The 20,574-nt window shown below is 39.0% G+C and overlaps 1 protein-coding gene and 1 non-coding gene across 2 annotated transcripts in view; both read left to right on the forward strand.

The window, feature by feature from the left end:
* zgc:154054 (Alpha-1,3-mannosyl-glycoprotein 4-beta-N-acetylglucosaminyltransferase B-like) overlaps positions 1–20,574 on the forward strand; it is a 454,830-nt gene that overhangs the window by 186,301 nt on the left and 247,955 nt on the right. The window lies entirely within an intron of this gene.
* On the forward strand, positions 18,262–18,333 carry trnaq-cug (transfer RNA glutamine (anticodon CUG)). The gene has a single exon. It is a non-coding gene; the product is annotated as a tRNA-Gln (tRNA).

A 20,574-nucleotide genomic window follows, 5' to 3' on the forward strand; every position in this document is an offset into this window, starting at 1 on the left:
GGGAACATTTTTCGAATATGCTACAAATGATGAGTCTCTGTTAAGGGAACATTTTTAAATTGGTTAAAGTGTATGAGCCCCCAGAAAAGACGTTTATGATTTTGAGGAAAATTGGAGAGAGCGTTTGAGATACTTATATGCCTATGCAGGACTATAAAGTAACTTTTTGAAGTAATATACAAACGCTGGGTATCTATTGAGTTTGTCTTTGCCAAAACGGAGACCTGCAACTTCAATTTCTTTTTCTATTTTATTCTGTTGGAGTTTGGTTGAGAAAGGGGGGTCTCCTCCTTCCTCCCCATCATCTGTATGTGAGGGAGCTGAAACGCAGAAGAGGGGCTGCAGAGGACGTGAAAACCTGGCCAGGATACGATAGGGACTGAGGATTGCTGACTACAGAGGGTGCAGCACTAATCCAGTCTGAATCTAGGCCAGTGCAGTTCTTGTCCACAACTCTTCTATACCTGCTTTCAGACTATATTCAAGTGTGTTCATTTATAGTTAACATCACTAATATGCCTTTGGTGTACTTTCATATATTTTATTATATGAGTATTTAAACACTTCTAAACCGATTTGGGGTTAACAAATTGCAGGATTTGCATTCACGAGTATACCTGCTGTAGTTGGTTTGGAATAAGACTTGGCAACAGACTGAGTACACGCATTTGAAATATTTATCGGAGTGTTAGGTTTTGGAGCTTTACTTTGTTGGGAGCGCATGGGCGTGGATTATTGGTTGTCGGTTCAGACTGTAGTACCTGTGGCTTTGTTGTTGTGGCTTTGTTTTGAGGGAAATAAGCTGTTCAGTCCCTTAAAGTGGGGCATTCTTTTATATCTCTTTCCAGTGAAATACTAGCTTACAATCGAGTAATGAATTGAGTGCACAACACCTAACATTGATTTGATTTGATTAGATTCAATTGATTGATTTGATTGATTTGATTTGAATTGATTTGATTTGATTTGATTAGTTGGTTGATTGATTTTGTCGATTGATTGATTGATTGATTTGGTTGATTGATTGATTGATTGATTGATTGATTGATTAATTGATTGATTGATTAATTAATTAATTCACGGCTTGATTTGGCAGATCGATCAATTGATTGATTGATTGGTTTAATAAAATAAATAAAAGAGAGGGAGAAGCGATTAAAATAGCTTTAAGTAGTTTAAAAGTTTCAGCAATTGGGTTAATTTAGGATTTGGGAACGTAAAACACCCGTCAAAATGAAGAAAAAGAACATTAAAACTACCAATCCAAATGTAATTACTCCTGGGGATGTAGTACAGAAGAATAATCCTTTAATTAAAGGTATTGAAAAGATGTCTGAGAAATTGCACAAACGTCTGATATTGAACAACCATGGCCAGTGGAAGGGACGCTTAACTTCGATGTAATCAAAACAATGCAGGTGCTCGTTTCTACCTACAAAACTGACCAAAAGAAGGGCAAGAAAGGGAGGCAACGTAAAGAGAAGAGACTGACAGAGCTCGGCATTCTTCAGTTGTTTGAAAATGAGGGACAGAAACGGTTAAAAGTAACAAAAGTTAAGAATGAGAGAAGCGCGGAAGTAATTCGGAAAAATGCAAAAGAAATACAACAACTGGCGGCAGAAATTAATACACCTTTTTCGCATACGGAACCAATGAAGAGCCCTCCACCTTATAAGAAGGAGGCGACCATTGAAAAAATCTATCCCCAACTCCCAGTGATCAGCCAAAGGGGTGATTACAGCATCCGAGATGAAGATGACCAAGTAATAGAAATGGGACTAGCGAAAACAACTATAAGAATGTATCCAAGTGCCAAAAGTAAGAAGAAAACTACCCGGTTGGAAACAGGGGGGAGAACAGAGGAGAGAGGAGAAGGATGTTGAGTCATCGGAGACAGCTCAGGAAGTTAGTCTAGATCTGGGAGAGGAGGCTGCTGATTCCAATAGGTTACTAGAAGATAGGACTGATCAATATCATACAGTACAAGAGAGAGATGCGACATGGAAGGCATATGGATTCGATGCTTCAGTGTTACACATTAAAGATAAGTGGGCAAGTAGGAACTTATGGTTCCAGCAGTTGACTCATTCCATAAGATCGGTGAGAGGATTTAATTGTCCATGTGTGGTGAGAGTTCCTCCACCAGGCACATGGCTTTCGATTTTAGAGACAGTGCCTCAACCTTTAACTGCTAAATGTCAATCTTATGCCTTATCGTGGTTGTTGTATAAGCAGCAATCAGAAGCAGATACGGTGATGGCATTGTCACGGAATTTATTTTGGCCCAGAGCAGAGTGTGTATGGTTAAGAGATTTACCTTATATGGACCTGCTTGCTCAGCAGGAAAATAGGTTAACAACGGTCCCTGAGGCAATGGAGGTAAACCCTGTGAGGGCCAGCGCCTGTTTTTGTTCAAACAACACTTATGATGGACCAGGCATGTTTATGGGAATATCGGACTGCGATGAGTATTGGATGACCTTGGAGAGGCGTGACCGTACGGGTAACAAGGGACGATATGAGGTGAAATTCTATGTCCCACACCGCAAACAGCATAGAACGGTGGTGGTGAAGGATCAGCTTTTGCCTGGTAATGTGACTATAGGAAATTTCAAAGACCTTTGGTGGGTCTGCGGCAAGAAGGCATATATATTTCTACCGTACGGGTGGACAGGATGTTGTTACATGGCAACATTGAAACTCCCATATGAGATCTTTTCTATGCAAAATGAGGGAATACATGATAGGAATCAATCTAATAGTCTCTCCGAAGGTAGAAAGAAAAGGGAGTTGGCACAATTTCATCATTTGGAATCCTACCATTGGAGGATCAGTATAGGAGAAAAATGGGGTATAGGGCTATTTCCATGGTATGGGGTGACATTTTTGGCGGATCACATTGATAATATCACTTATGCCTTGCAGGGGTTTGCTAATGAAACCATAAGGGGATTTGACTTCTTATCCAATACTCAAAAGAGCCATAGGCTGACATTGTTAAAGCATGACATGGCACTGGACTATATTTTGGCCAAACAAGGTGGCCTATGTGTGGCGTTGAATTTAACCGGAGATGCTTGTTACACGTTAATTTCAGATAGTTCGGACAATATAACTAGTGTGATAGACGCATTGAAGCATATAAGGGATGAGTTTGGCCCATCACAAGGAGCAGGATGGTCTGCAAATGCTTGGTTGCAGAACAAATTCAATTTGATGAAAATGGTGGTGCTACCTCGGTTCTTATATTCCTTCCGACACATTCCAATATTTATAAATGAATCCTCTTTTTCGGCACTTGACGAGCAGATTAATTCTTTTTTATGGTGTAACAAGAGGGCACATATTAGAAGAGTAGTTTTTCAACTCCCCAAGTCTAAAGGGGGCCTGGCTCTGCCCAATCTCCGCCAATATTATGGGCATGTAATATTAATAAGCTTCTTTTTTGGAACATTAATTTGGCAAGAACACCCTCGGTGGGCCCAGATGGAGGCGTCCTCTTTGGGTCTCTCACTTTGGTCAGTGGTATGTTCTCAATTACCTTTCCCACTTAAAAAAGTTGCCCAGAATCCGATTGTAACTAGCACTTTAAAGATTTGGGGTCAGTTTAGGAGGCAGTATGGCTTACATGCGTCATCAAGTCTAGCCCCAGTCTATTGCAACCACCTTTTCCTCCCGTCATGCTCGGATCCAGTCTTCCTGACCTGGTCAAACAAAGGGCTGTGGTCTATTAATGATCTTTATGCTGGTGGTCTCTTCTCATCGTTTGCGGATTTAGCCAACAGATTTGATCTTCCAAGTGCGCATTTGTTCCGATTTTTTCAGATCAGGCACTTTGTGGAAAAGAGTACCCCCAATTTCCAGGCCTACCTCCTGATTTGATGATTGATTCTTTCCTATCTTTCCTTCTTAAGACCGATTCAAGGAGGCTCACCTCCATTATATATGATAACATTCTGTTATTTTTTTTAAAGTTATATTTTTGGGCTTTTTGCCTTCAATTGGATAGGAGAGTGACAGGAAAGTGGGAGAAAGAGTTGGGTTGGGATCCGGAAAGGACCACGGGTCGGGAATCGAACCCGGGTTGCCGGCGTACGGTGCAGGTGCCCTAGCCAGTTGCGCCACGGCCGGGGCCTATATGGTAACATTTTTAAGATAAACTGCCCTTTTCGGAATTCCTTCGTCACCCAATGCACCCATTACCACACAACGAGTTATGGCATTCACCACTCTCTTCTACGAAATCTTGTATTGCGTTAGGCTTGAAAGGATTTGTATGTATGTGTGAATGAGATTGCGGGGTAATGGGGTTTTTGGTTGTTTTAATATTTGTATTAGAAAATCACAGTATTTTACATTTAATGTCTTGAAAATGTCTGTTTGCTATCTGTGCAAAAACTAATAAAAAGATTTGTCAAAAACAAAAATGAAAGCTGCTTACTGTGTACTTTTAAATGCAAAAATAAACCTCATTGTTATTCCTTTTATATAAGTTTAAAAGATGTTCTTGACTTCTATGAAGAACTCATAAACCAGCGACATAAACACATTGAAACACATTAGCCTACTGGCCTGAACACAGCAGTTATCTCTGCATTGCTATTCATGTTTCATCTCCTGTTTCAAAAGAATGGGTCTTCATTAAAGCCAACTGTCCGCCTTTGATATACGGCTGAAGGAATAGCTTTGGCACCAGGAAGTTCCTCACCACTTTAAGTAATTTGTTACTGTGTGGGAACACATTAGTACGTGTTGCCCTGTATTCCTTCAAACACTCATAAGGGCACTGATTTAAATTCCAGATGAAAACAAATTTACTGAGAAGAAGAGAACTGTTGAACTCAGTAATATTCATGAGTGATGTCCGACCTTGAGTTTAGGAAGAGGAAGGTCGGTTGCGATGCAGTATGAGAAGTGGATTTAGACGGAAATATTAAGAAATGGGGATAAAATAAGGTTGTCAGTGGCAGTCAGTCTGTAGGGACTTGGTCGTTCAAATCCCGATCGGACCCGTGTGGACTGGTAGCTGCCAGCCTTGAGCAAGGCACCGTACAACCCACCAAAGCTCCCAGGTGCTGTACAATAGCTGCCCACTGCTCCCATTACTATGATGGGTTAAATGCAAAGGTCCAATTTCACTGTGTGTGCTGTGCTGAATGTATGCATGTGTGACGAAAGTAAACAATTTCAGATTTTCATTGAATCAATTTTGACCCACAATGTCTTAAATCTTGAGAAATGTTCAACTTCTTTCAACAAGACTCATACATACATGTTACTTCAATACTCCTATATGTTTAATTACTTTGGTCATAATGCTGATTATTAAATGTCATTTTATGAATGTGTTCTTACCTCTTTATTTAATATTCTAGGCTACTTTTTATTCTCTTATCTGCACTCTTTACTATGTAAATGCCCTTGTTCTTACTAAATAAAGGATTTATGATTATGATGTCATCTTGAGAGGAAGGGATCAGGAAACAAAAAAAGCAAGTATGAAAAAGAAGTAAACAAAACTGCTTTTCATGTAAAACTGACACTTCAGAGATGAGCGTGGTTTGAAATAAAATGGAGGTAGAAGATTTACAGAGAGAATCAGAGAGTAAGAAAGCAACCTTGAAGTGTCAACAACAAATTGGACTTTGGTGAAAAAAAAGAAAGCAAGAGGAAGAGACTTTGTGTGTGTGTGTGTGTGTGTGTGTGTGTGTGTGTGTGTGTGTGTGTGTGTGTGTGTGTGTGTGTGTGTGTGTGTGTGTGTGTTTGTGTGTGTGTGCGTGTGTGTGTGTGTGTGTGTTTGAGAGAGAGAGAGAGAGAGAGAGAGAGAGAGAGAGAGAGAGAGAGAGAGAGAGAGAGAGAGAGAGAGAGAGAGATTTGATGCAGGCAGAAAATGACCAAAATAAAGCTGCGCTGAGAATTTGGTAAGGGATTCCTCTTTCACTAGTGTACATACCAGGTATAACAGGTTAGTATGTGGTGACAGAGAAGAGGTGGTAACATTTTAGAATAAGAGGAAGCACAAACAGTGCTTTCCAATTCTCTTAAAGCCAAGCCCCCAGGAAGTGCTCAGGACTTTGAGGAAAATATTTCTAGTGGCCAAACTCCGGATACTACAACCTCCGTATCAGAAAGACTTTTTCCCATTGTCTTTCTGTGAATTGGTGGATACTTTTTAAAAAACTAGATAGACAACCCAACACGAACACTTTTATAAGCTGTATTAAAAACATTAGGTCCTTGAAGTTGTTAAAAGCACTAAAAGCTGATTCCAGATTTATTTTCTCTATCCTTTCATTCTACTCAGCCGAGAGCGGGAGATCCGGGGGCGGGGCTTAAGGGGGAACTCGACTGTACAAGCTCTTTGCTCTCTACAGCCAGGCATGGTATTACCTGAGGCAACATCAGACTGTGAAGACAGCGTCGTGGCTGGATTTTCTGTTAGTCAGCTTTATAGCTTTTTAACAGAGACTTTTGGAGCTTTTTTGTTTGCATACACATGTGCACTGTTCTATAAGGAATAAAAAGGTACACAGTTATCACTGCCAGAGCAGCAGCAGTCTGTTACATGCAGGGCCGGCCCTAGCCCATTGGCTGCCCTAGGTGATACTGTGATTTGCAATTTAGTCACCAATACAATCAATCAACTCGTTCTGAATAGTCTTCCCTAAATGTGTTGTGTGCATTCCTCCTCTTTCAGCCGCAGCAACATGTTTTCTGAGGAATGGGTCAAACTTGGCCAAGAGCTCAACCTCTTTGAGGAAGTTCCCATTGTTTGGCTGGTAAAGCCTGTCTGACCCTCCCGTAAGTGGAATATGGCGCTCTGCCAATGACTGAATGATGGCCACCAACCTAGTCAGGACTTCACGCCATCTCCTCCTTTCAGCCTGAAGAAGTGCCATTTCAAGTTTATCAATTGTCTGGCCTTTTTCGAGACGGGTCTCCAGTTCCTTCCAGGGTGACATGTGCTGCGAATGTTCTGGACTAGTCTCGTGAGTTTTTAGGACTTGGCCGCAATTTTTCCAGTCATTTAATCCACTGCTGATCAGGGTAAAGCTTTTCATTGAGAAGAGCTTGCAGCAGAAACAGTAAAGACTATTTTTGTTCTTTGAGTACACCAACCAGCTTCTCCTAATTTTTTCTCCATTCACTAACTTTCGGTAAAAATACTGGTGATGGCAACTTCGTCCCTCCTGTCGTTTGGGAAAGGTGAAATCTGGATTGGTTTGATATGGTCTTCTTTTGACTAATTCAGTCCTCACTGTCAGACAGGGTTGGCCAGTCAGCTGGATCAATAGATACTCCCCTGACGGACTCATGGATATCAGAACTTGTTGTGGGGGATAGGGTGTCTGCAGGCTGTAGTGTAGAAGCAGGGCCCGTTGTGTCTGTTGCTCCTTCACCTGAAGGCAAATACATACATCAATTATACATCAATTGTACATACATACAATTGATGTTAATCTTTTAATACAGATACATTATGGCAATAGGCAATACACCGACAGATTTTCTCTCTTGTTCATATGTTTAGATTTATCACTGATCTTGTGAGTCATAATATGATATGCAGTAAATACATCTAAATCATACTTTTCTAACAAGATCAGTGGTGTTTAATGGAGTGAACAATTATTAAGACATTTGAAATTGGCTTTAGGTGTAAATAAATCATTGTTTTTTTAAGTGTAAAGTAAAATAAAGATTATTAAATAGACTTACCTGCTGCAGGCTCTGTGTCCCTGGTCTGTGTTTCACTGGTTGCTGATGTACTAGATGTCCTAGATGTCCCTTCACCTGCAGCGGAATTCAAGCATAGAATCCATCCATGCTGTTAGTTACACCATTGTATTTGGTCAATTGTATAGTCCTACCACATTAGAACATTGTACAAATAAATTTAGACCATATGCATTAATAGCCCACTACTACTTCTACTACTAAAACTAATACTATTACTACCACCAATAAATAATGATTGAACAAACTTACAAGGTTCAGAGAGAGGTGAACCTGGGGGATCAGCTGAGCTTTCTGCTGGACGGGAGGGTCTCAGCAAAAATTTCTGGAGTGTATCTGGACAATTTAAATGATAAAATAATATTAGCATAATATAACACCCATGTGAACGATAGCCCACAACCAAAGTGTTTATCCAAAGCATCCTATGTGACATAGTTAAAATGAACTTAAAGCTATGTGTCAACTTGTGTCGCCGCCATGTTCTTTTGTTTTAATGAGGTTTTATTACATTTTATTTCGTTAATCAATGTGGTCGCCTAGTTCGCCTATGTCTAGGGCCGGCCCTGGTTACATGTTTCCATAACACATGAATAAAACCCTGTCCTCTGTGTTTATTGTGTTGTGTCCTGCTGACTGGAAACAGGACCCTTTTCTACCAGGACATTTCTCAATAAGAGCCTTGGTATGTAACCAGAGACAGATTGTACCAGCTGGCTAAAGAGAAGGAGGAAGAGTCACACAATGAGATCATAATTGTTGTCAGGTACATTTGAATCAATTAACGGTTTCAATGTTAGGCTTAAACAAATTGTTACTTGCTTGAACCATGTTTACATACCGTAGACTTATCGGTATTTCAAATAAAGCAGCAATATTCCAAATGTACTAAATAACGTTCAATCAAAATTAACAACCTTATTTGTGTGCATAAAAACATCCCGTGTGTGTGTGTGTGTGTGTGTGTGTGTGTGTGTGTGTGTGTGTGTGTGTGTGTGTGTGTGTGTGTGTGCGTGCGTGTGTGTTTGTAAGCATATCATTATGCCTGTGTGCGCCAGTTTAACAATGCCAGCTCCTTTGTCAGCTAAAAACAAAAACCCATTAGTCTGCATGGAAGCTGGCAACCGTACCTCTTTGAATCCTTTGTGTCCGAGCCTATGTAAAGAAATGTAATTCCTTTGAGCTCTGAGGAACGTCTATTTTTGTCGACGTATATCTAATTGAAATGTTGCTAATAACAATAAAGCATGGCATGGGGAAAATCCTGTTGAAGAAATTGATGAGGATGGGATTTTCTGGCTGGAATTAATCCCAGCACATCAAGGGTTCAGGATGCATTTCATTTTGTCCGTTTTGTAATGTGTGCAAGGCACAAGCACATTCTCAATATATTCATTTGTTTTTTATGTACAAATGCAAGTTAATACTTACATTATTATTATTAGACACACACTGTATCCACTTCTTTGCAAGAGAGTCTGGGTAATTTCACAACGTCATCTTCAGAGAGAATAATATATTACAGAGCAATATTATCGCCTATTGTAAAACAGTAATCATGCTCACATTAGTTGTTTCATGCCCAATGACTGCCACCCGAAACCAGTAAACATTCACAAACTGGCAGTAGGGGAGAGTGAGGTAAGATGAGCTAATTTTTACTTATGTTGTCCTCTAGAAAGAAGGCCAAGAAGGAACTGATACCCCCCCAGTATTGTTCTCCTGGTAACACTGTGAACAAATACGTTTACACATACAAGGAGTTTGATTTAGTGTCTGGTGCAAACATAAACAATGTAAGACAATGTGTTTTTAAAGTAGGTAAAAAATAGTATTTTTAAGAAACTATTTAGCATTAAAAAAGAAAATGCTAAAGACAAGTATTTACACCACATTTAAATATAGAAAGAACCTTAAAAGCTAAAAAAACAAAACAGAAACACAATGAAAAGATATGGCAAATGACAGTGAATTGTATTTTATAGTGGAGCACTGTGCAGATATGTGTGCAAGAATGTGAAAAATGCAGTCAGAGTTGAGCATGAACATGCTCACAGTATACAGAAAGAAAAAAGAACAAGATGTTGTTCACATGGTGTGCATTCATGTAATGCATAATGTTTGTAGGGGGGGGGATAAAAAGTCACTGTCAGTGGGGGACCCGGGCCTTGTTAATGAGACCGGTAGCAGAGGGGAAGAAACTGTTCAGGTGCTCGAATGACCATACTGTAGTATTGGATTACTAAGTGTATTTGTGATGCGCTCTTTCAAAATCAGTCAGGGGTCACACACATGAAACATGGATTTACTTCGAAAACGTCGCCATATTCAGAAGATACATATATTTTTGAAGCATCTAAAGACGTTCAATGGAGCGATATGCGCAGGTGACAAAGAGAGAACGGAATTATGTTTTGCCTTGATGTCTGTGCCAACATGTCTAGCTTAATTTGAATAAATACCTAAACTTTGAAGGCGTTGTTCTCCATACCGTGACTTTAAAACCATCGTTATGTAATATGACATATTTTCGTACAATATCAATACCTATATTACTATTGCTGAGAACTTCTCTTTTTAACAGTGTATACAACTCAAAATGTGTTTCAGGGTTAATGTGAATCATTTGAATAGCGCAAGGTTGCTGAAAATAGGTAAGCCTGCATCATCACTCATAGCCAGTGACACTTCAAGAATGTAGCTCAAGGGAATGCCTCTGTAATGTTTGGACATAAATCTGGGCAGCGATGCAGCTTTGCAACCTGTTAAGCCACATTCATTGGGATAGCAGAGTGGTAGGCCTACAAACCAATGCTCCGAAACTGGAAATGGTTCCAACGCAGTCAATGTTTCCATTAGCTCTGCCACCAATTCCCAGGCACTGCTGTTCAGAGCTGGCATGATGGGATGTGATTATGGGACATTTGGCTAGAAACAGCTCCATCGTACTGCTGAAGCAACCTGTTAGTGTAACTTGGTTTACAGCAGCTATTTACTCCAGAGAGGTTATCTATCCTATTTGTCTCAATACAACACTGAAGGTGTTTGAAAAGGAGGTTTCTGGGTCTAATTCTACTTTAGGTATGTTAGGTAAAAGGTATCACACTTTGTTGCATGTTTGTTTTTAGTGCTAATTAGCAAAGGTTAAAGACTAGCATTGCTATCTTCTTCAGCTCTTTAGCAGATGTTCCTGCTGCAGACTGAGTCACTCCTGAGGTAAGGCTCTTCTTTAACACTTGTGATGTCTCGAAAGGATTAGGATCTTCAACTGGAGGTTTGGCTGCGGTGAATAAAAAACAGAGCAGGCATCGATTTCCAACTTAATATGGTGTAATTCAGTATTCTCCCAACCATTATAAACTTAGATCGTTACTCATAAACAAAACAGAAGGATTAATGTAACTAAGGGCCCTTGCTGATGGCTATATAAAGTAACTCAAACCACTCCCATCTTCAACTCAACCATTGTCTCTGTGTCTGCACACTGTCTACATCCCCCTTTGTGCTCTCTCACAAGAGTAATCAGCAAACACTGTTTAGCTGGGCAACAGCCATCTTCCCAAATGCCCTGCTGATAATGGGAGTTGTAGTCCCTGCTGCATCCACCCAGTGGAAATGTACTGTATCTGCCCTCGGTGATGCACCCTCTTGTGGCATCACTTACTTTCTTACTTTCTGAGTATGCTGTGGTTGCCACTTTACTGCAGATGCTTTAAATTGATTTTAGTAACAATGGACAAATGTGGCCACTTTTGTCTCTGCCTTCCTATCCTGCAGACTGGGATTTAACCTTTGCTATGTGAGAAATATTCCACTTGCTTCCTAATAGCCAAGACCTGACATGACTGGGTCTAAATTCATTTCAAACTGAACTAAAATTGTGATTCAGCCTCAATGCCAACAATCTTGGGTATGTGAGTCAATATCTTTAATACCCAAGCAAATGTGATTGGACTTGCCATTAGCTCATTCAGCTCTGCCAACAATTCCCAGTTGCTGCTGTTCAAAGCTGACATGATGGGATGTGATAATGGGAAATTTGGCTAGAAACAGCAGCAGTGTACAGCTGAGGCAACCTGTTAGTGTAACTTGGTTTGCAGCAGCTATTTACTCAGGAGAGGTTATCCATCCTATTTGTCTCGATACAACACTGGGTCGCAATGTAAAAATGTATACATTCTACATTGGGTCCCTGGTAAATCAAATACCCGCCCACAGATGTATGTCTGCCGCCGGGTCTGTGGCCAACATCGAGTTACTCAAGCCACAACTGAAGAAACCACTCAACAAAAACATCCAGTTTGCTATCCTGGCTCCAAAATGGTGGAACGAACTCTCCATTGATATCAGGACATCAGAAAGTCTACACACATTCTGACTAAGACTTTAATCAATGAAAGTGCTAAGAAATGACTGTCTTTCCATTCTAAATAATTTATCACCCCATTTGCAGCATTTGTTGTTCCTTTGCAGCTGGAGATGTATGTTCAGTCTAGACTTACGATATCATAGCAGTTATAAACAGTCCCTCAGTTATTGCAGACAATTATTTGAAATGATGAGATCCTGTCTTGCTCTCATTGTACATCTGCTCTTTTTTCATTTACATCTGATGTCACTAGCATCTGCCTGCCATCATCATATATAACAGGAACTGTCTGGCACAATGAATACGATGTACTATGGAAAGCTTGTAACACCGCATTATGTAATAAAACCGCATTATGTAATAATGTAATAAATGTGCACGCCATTATGTAATAACTGCCACATTTTGTAATAATCTGCCGCATTATGTAATACAATTCTTAAACGCAATATGTAATAAATTATGCCGCATTATGTAATAAGTTATTACATATTGCGGTTGTTACTACATAATGCGGGTGTTGCGATTTTTTTTATAGTAAAATGTAACAATTGGTGTATTATGTAATAACCAACCGAAATTGACATTTTCATTGACTAAAAACAGCATGATAATGTGTATTTTACTCAAAAATAATAATTAAGAGGACAGTATGACAACTATTGCTCAGCTTACATTGTAACAATCCACCTTTTAACTTTGGTTGTGCTCATTTAAACGCACAAGGGGTTATTTTCGATTCATATTTGCAGTTAGATTAGTCATGAGACCAAGTTTGGAGGTAAGTGCTTCTGATAGTTAACCAATTTAGAAAAACTAAATCTCTGTCTATGGTCAAGCAGCAGTAAAGAAAAGACATACAGCACCAAATAATTAAACATGGGCTTTGCACAACAGCACCATGTAGTCTAGCCTATTCAATAAATGTCATGTTCCATGTAACCTTAACATTCCTTCATGATGCATATTTCCAATAACACAGTAATAGTACCTGCATTAATGTAGCACTGGCAGTGTCACAAAATTATACTAAGTATTATTCTGACACAAAAATGTAGGATAGCCTATATTAGGCAAACCCAGAGTAAGAGACAAAAAATAGTCGCAGAACAAATGACGTCGAACAGTTAATTATTTCAAATTATTTATTCTCTAAATGCCCAATAATGCCTTGTTTAGACAAAGAACAGATACCATCCTGTAGAGGTACAGACATCATGGATGAACAATGTGTAATGAACAGCAAATATTATGGCAATCTTTGATAATAGGCCGAATATCTCAATCAACTAAATGAAAAACAATCCAGCCACAGCATACAGCCTAACACACACACAATGGAATTGTAGTGGATAATAAAGTGGAAACGTAAAATTTAACAATGTTCTAGACATATTACAGTCCATGGCACACATATAACCACACAACTAACCCATCTAAAAATCTGCATTTGAACTAGGGAGACTCAAGAAAATCTACCTACAATGCAAAACAAAATGTAGCCCTAAGGTTTCCAAAAAATGTCCTTGATATTAAAATGACCATGGCCAATGTGCTTAATCAGAAGCCAGGCCCTCATCCACCTGCTATTTTGGCTGAATAGCTCCCTCAGTCTAATAGCAAGACCACTACTGCGTCCAGTGGATTTATAGAGCCTCATTATGCTTATGGAATTGTCATGATCATAATCCAACTTTAGGGTGTCAGCTACAGTTTCTCTGATGTAGATTTGCGGATGGAACGGATTTGCAAGATCTCGAAAAAGTTTAGAAACTCTATTGAATGCCCAGAGCATTGAGGAGTCTGCATTAAGGGTCAACTGGATGATAAATGACAGCAATTCTGTAGGCAAGATGGGTGTGCCATGCATTCTGTTTTCCGCATCATTATCACACAACTGGACATCATCTTGGTCTCGTTGAGCATCATCGTTGGACTGATCATCTAGAAGATGGACATCATTTTGGGGTTCATCTAGTTGGGAATCATTGTGAGGTTCATTCAGTGTGGCATCATCATGTGGTCCATCAGTAAGAGTTTCATTGTCTGTGTTGTCGTTTGATGTGAGTTCTTCATTTTCACTCTCTTGGTCTGATTCATTTTTATGTTGAATTATCCTTTCTCTCTCTGCTTCTAAGATGTTTTCAATAAATGAAGAGACTGATCCTTCCAGACTTAAGTAATGTTCTCCATGTCCCTCAGCAATGTGTCCAAGGACTAACAAAGGACAACTGTCACAATATCTATTAGACTGAGATATTATGGAAGATGCATCAACACCTAGTGAGGAAACAATGAGAAACTGAACATTGAAAATCTCAGCAGCCCTTTGTAGAGTTATGTGGTCGCCATAGGTCCCACATTGTGACATACTATCCAAGTAGCCATCCAAGTCATTCCCATCAACAAAATCTAACAAAGGTGTTCCGTTTGCAGAAATCGGATTAGATCTGAGATCTTGAACAATTTCATCTCTTAAATTTTCTGCTGATCTGAATATTCCGTGTGTGGCTAGCTGATCAGATATGGCTGAGAACTGGCAATTTCCGTCTGGTGCTGGGTCAAACCGTATCCTCAATTGCATTGACACGAATTCCTCCAGTCTGTCTCCATGTGTGTACGGTATCAAACATGGATGTAAAGGTTTTGCGGACTTTAAAGATTTAGAGCGTTTTCTTTCTTGTAATCGTGTTGTACTTGTCACATCAGACACAAAGAACCATTTCACTTGTATTTTGGGGTCACCAGGGATCTGAAACTGAACTTTGTATTTTGGAAACTTTAAATTTCGTTTCACAACTGTGCCAGTCAATACCCGAAACCTCTTTGAAACTCGATGGGCACCATCTTTCACCCTGACCAAAACAGCATCACCAACATAATAAATAGATGGTGGATTTTGTTTAGATGCATTTCTGATCATCCGATTATGACAGTGCTCAGTGGCTTTCTTTGCCTTTTTTCTCAGTCTCCTCCGCTTAGCCTCAAAGTTGCCTCGCTGTTTCAGGGAGGGTACATTTGGTTGTGGATTGTTTGTAGATTCCTTTCTGACAGTGGATAGAGACCCTGCTAAGGGATGCACTACTCTATTGCTTTTTCTCCCATAATAAACATCAAATGGAGACATCCAACCTAACACTTCCTTAGGGTCCTCATTCATCACTCTTGAATATTCTGGTAGATGCTTAACCCAGTTAACCCCACCTTTCTGAAAATTCACCAGATCATACATAATCTTTTTTCTTAGTATTCTGTGTGACCTCTCTACCTTGCCTTGGCTTTGGGGATGGTATGGTGAACTCTCTATTATTCTGACTTGCATGGATTCCATCAGCCTTCGAACTGCTCCTTTAAATTCTGCCCCTCGGCCGTGTTGCAAAACTTTGGGAGGGCCATGTTCCAAGTAAATATCATGAAGATGTTTTGCAATCTCTGCACTCTCTTTGCCCTTTAGTGGTCTCAGCCATACATAGCGGCTAAACACATCAAATGGCCCAGGGTCATGCGTCTGCTCAGCAATCAAGCAATTCAAGCGCTTCCATAGATTTTTTAAATGTGCCGGGCTGCTCGGTCTTCTGCTGGGAAATCTACTGTTAAATGTTTTTGCAACATTATCCTAAACAGACTTTCTTCGGAGCGTGGTGGAGGTGTCTTTTCTATAGGATCTTCCACCGTGTCCACAACACCTCGAATGCAGTGCAGCAAATATAACTTTTGCTTCTCGAGTTCTCTGTCCGCGACATGTTCACCCCCTCCTTTCCCGAGAATTTGCGTGAAATCACCCTATTACTCACATATTAATTTGTCTTCAAATGATTAATTAATCACGTTTAGATTTCCACAAAAAGTAGCCTACACTATTTAATAATATATTTCAACATTATTTGCGTTTTATTATACTAAAGTTCACTTTACATTCCTATTAAGCTTTTGTTGGTAATTATGGCACAAAATGCATCCACCAGACTGCATCTGTTGAGGTATAACTAGAAATAAGACTACTTCCGGTTTCCAAGCAGTTTAACCAGAGTTTAGCTAGGAATCAGCTGATCCTGTGTGCGTCGTTACACAGCAATCACATTCAACTTCGTGCGCAGCTGCGTGTTAAACTCAAAACCTCCGTTTTAAGGAGTACGGTTCTAAAGCGCAGCACAACTAGCGCAATGCTAACTGACAGAGCAATTGGCCCAGCAAGTTTAGTCTAGGCTACTAGTCTGTTAGCCTACTGCTAATTCTTTAAAATAGTTAAATATACAAAAAGGTAGCTTACTCAACTTCAACTTACTCATAAATGACTCAATAAACATGGACCTTTTAAAAGTATTTGCTTTGTTCCTATCAATAGATTCAAATGTATAAGAGAGAAGGAAACAGAGACGAGGAAAACAGATTTTCCTGTCAGATATTATTACATTATTGGCTAAGTTAGCTGGTGTTGACATAGCCAACCATAAGCTAAGCTAACACATATTAGCATAAAAGGTTTTCTTTTCATGTTCATTGAGGACACAGTATCTCAGTCTAAATCCTGCTTAGTTTGTAGTACAATCAAAACAAATTATTCATAGATAATAACTTACGTTTAAACATTGCCTTTCCACTAGCAGACCTAGCCTAGCCAGTGATAGACACCATGAGTCCCAATCAGTACCTTGTAGGAGGAGCAATATCAAGTAGTGGCTTAGGCTAAGTGCCTGAACAGCATAAATCAAATGGAATTCTGATAGGCAGTACCCTCCATACTGATAGATTGGCTATATGTGTGTGAAATGTGAATCATGGCCTGTTTTACTGTAGGTAAAGAACATTGTTAAAATTCACTTTATTATTCTGCAGTTCCATTGTGTGATCAGTGTATTAGGCTGTATGTTGCAGCTGAATTGTTTTTCATTTAGTTGCTTAAATATTTAATTGCATCGTTAAATTAATACTTATTTGTAAGCATTCATTTTGAGTAAAATACACATTATTTTGCTGTTTTAATGTAAATTTTGTTTGGTTATTACATAATGCACCAATTGTTACATTTTGCAAAAAAACAAATCGTAACACCCGCATTATGTAGTAACAACCGCAATATGTAATAACTTACTACATAATGTGGCAAAATGTATTACATATTGCGTTCAAGAAGTTTATTACATAATGCGGCAGATTATTACAAAATGCAGCAGTTATTACATAATGGTGTGCAAATTTATTACATTATTACATAATGCGGTTTTATTACATAATGCGGTGTTACAAAGCTGAGTTAGGAGAGCATATTAAAACCACTGCCTGTGTGGCTGTACCCCAAGCTCTAGATTCCTCTTTGTAGGACTTGCAAAGTTGGCAGAGACAATGCAATAACTTCAAATGACATATAGAGAAGCCAAGCATTAAGAAAGATGTGCGGTTCAGTTTTTGCAATGCCCCACCTTAGTAATGTAACCAGGTTGAAAATAACCCTTACAGTGATATTAAAACAAGATAATAAATATGTGATTTAGTTATACGTTTGGTTAAAATATTTAGTTCCTGCAAAGATAACGATGATAAGATATTTCATAGCAGTTTAAAAAGGGAACGGTATTACATGTGTTTAAAAGAATAACATGTACCAGGGAGCACGCCATCGCTGGACACCTTCCCGCCGCCGCTGATCGCCATCTGAGACTGAGGGATCGGTGCAGTTGCAGTTTGGAGTGTGTGTGTGTGTGTGTGTGTGTGTGTGTGTGTGTGTGTGAATGAGTGTGGGCCCACTGAGTTAACTGTGAAATTGATACAAAGGTGATCTGAACTAGTTTGATATTATAATAATTTCCTGTTATAGGGATTATTAATCTGACATTAATGAAGGCACATTCTGACTGTATGTTTCATGGTGTTTGTTCACAAGTATACAGTAAATAATTGAGATCTCGATTCCTTAAACTGAATCCAGTGTGATATTTGGTGATTTCTGTTAATAGAGGTATTTAAACTAAGGTGTTTAAGGTAAGTGACTAGTGAAGTAAAATATAAACAGGATAACAACATAGAAATAAGACAACATTACCTTATGTATTCTTTATTGTAAATTTGATTTATTGAGTTAATGAACTCAGGGCCCTTCCCTGATTAAACTAGGGAATAACTGGGCTACATCTGTATTAAGTGGGAACATTTTACATGGTTCCATGGTGTAATGGTTAGCACTTTGGACTCTGAATCCAGCGATCCGAGTTCAAATCTCGGTGGAACCTTTCTCTGCAGAAAGCCAGCTTGGACATTTTATTATTATTATTATTATTATTATTATTATTATTATTATTATTATTATTATTATTATTATTATTACATTCAGAGAGACAACCAAAAAGCTGGATATTGGGCCTGGGGCTGTATCGACCTTCACAGCCTTTGTTTTTGAATTCTCTTTAGTGAATTTAACAAATATTAACACAAGACACCTGCATCTTTTATCCATCTGTGTAAAATACACTTTTGAACTATTATGAGGACTTTCTCAAGAAGTTTATAATGTGTTGCAGGGAAAAACAATTCTCTAGAGGGAAGACCTTCACAGAAAACACCAGGGTCCTTCTCAATTATAATTATTTTTTAAATATCCCACTTATTTCCCTTGAAATAAAGGCTCAGGATCTTGATATGAATTTACATTCCCAAAGGCTATGGAAATATGCCCCTCTGTTAGAATGGCACTTAACACATACAGGGAAAATGGAATGGTCTATTTTATGTAAGGTGACAGGAGTAATATGTAGCCTGTGATGAACTGTAAACTGGGTTTCTCTCCCGTCTGTTGCAGCAAGTTCGTTCTTTTTCTGTCTTCATTTCATAGTTAGTGAGTGTTTCTAACCATCAGAATAGTCCAAAAGGTGAAAGCAAGAATGGAGGCCACTAAATATCAGAAATGGGGAAATGAGAGCACAGAAAGTGTCCAATGTATTCATAAAGGGGAGGTGCTTTCATACTCAGGAATGGCGAGGCGTGAAGATCACCTCAGGACGAGGAATTAGTGGATTACAATACACTCAAGTCTTCCACAGACTAATCAGAGTGCATATTCATTTGTTCTGCTGTTTTTATAGTTTATCATTTTGTTGTCATTGATAGATAATTTAGGACAGGTTTATTCATTGTTTCTAAGGTCAGAACCAAACACGAAGATGCTACCCTAGCTTTTACAATCTGGAACAAACTTCCTGAACATCTGAGGTTTGCTCCAACCCTGAGTTATCTAAATCAAGACTTCAAACCCTTTCTGTTTACTGCTGCCTTTCATGAGTTCATTTAACTATGTTATTAGTACATTACCTATGCATTTTCTGGCAGCATCATCTGTATTTCATTGTTGTATTGTGAGTTAATGCTCTTGTAAAGCACTTTGATTTGCCTTTGAGTCTGAAATGTGCTATTTAAATACACCTAAACCTTGTCAAAGTCTCAGGTCAACCTTGTGATCCTGAGCAGCCATTTTTATAAAAAACAAAAAAATAAAAAGAATAAAAACCATACCGGAACATTGATCAAAATGTTTTTAATAACCAAGTTAAAGGGATGGTTGTTTGATTTTATTTATATATAAGGCATGTACTATATCTGTGCCTAACATGAATATCTGTTCTTTTTTCCCCAAAAGTCATATTTTTTCAGTTAATTTATTTTACTTTATTTGGTGCAGCACATGCAGTTTAGAACATATAAAAATGACATTGCACAACTTACCTATTGCCAGTGAATCAGCCTTGCTAATGTGTTCCTGCAAGTCAGAGTCATAAAAGCATTGAAAGTCAAACTGAAAACCAATTTCTCACCATCCAGAAAGTGGCAGGCAGCCAAGAGAAGTAGGATTAGAGTGCAATCATGATCATTGCATTTGGCTGAAGACTAAGGCTGTTGTAAGTATTTCAATGGATGTAACTGTAAATTGAATCCCAATGTCTTGTTCTTTAAGATCAGGTGGTAGAGATAAAGTGGGGGTCTTAAAGCAAATTGATACTTAAGCTGGGTAAAAAATGATGGTGTTTGGTCGTGTCTTTCAGGGTTAGGGATAGGGTTAACCCTAAGTACTCTCAAGGCAAAACTCTTGTTGTGCTGGACATTGTAACTTTGAAAATGGTGGGGAAAAAACAACCAAGCCTGATAAGCGTCTCCTAAGTATCACTTGATTAATCCTTGTGCCAGTTAAGATATTTCTACATTCTGAAGCCTTCCGGAATCGTCCACAGGAAAAACCAACCTTCTGCTCTTCATTTCTTCTGGGCACCCTGACCTGGAAAATCTGCCTGTTAAAGCCACTTTGATGCCTCAGCAAACCTGGCAATGGGATTGATGCCTCAGGGCACATCATCACAAAATTGTGCATCTGTCCATGCTCACCTACATTGACAGACGGTCTTTGCCCAGAGGCATGGAAATATAAATGCGTCCTCTGGCTAGGAGAGTGTGAACCTAAAACAAAGCCTCTCAAATTATATTTA

Source organism: Eleginops maclovinus, chromosome 23, assembly GCF_036324505.1.
Source record: "Eleginops maclovinus isolate JMC-PN-2008 ecotype Puerto Natales chromosome 23, JC_Emac_rtc_rv5, whole genome shotgun sequence".
NCBI lineage: Eukaryota > Metazoa > Chordata > Actinopteri > Perciformes > Eleginopidae > Eleginops > Eleginops maclovinus.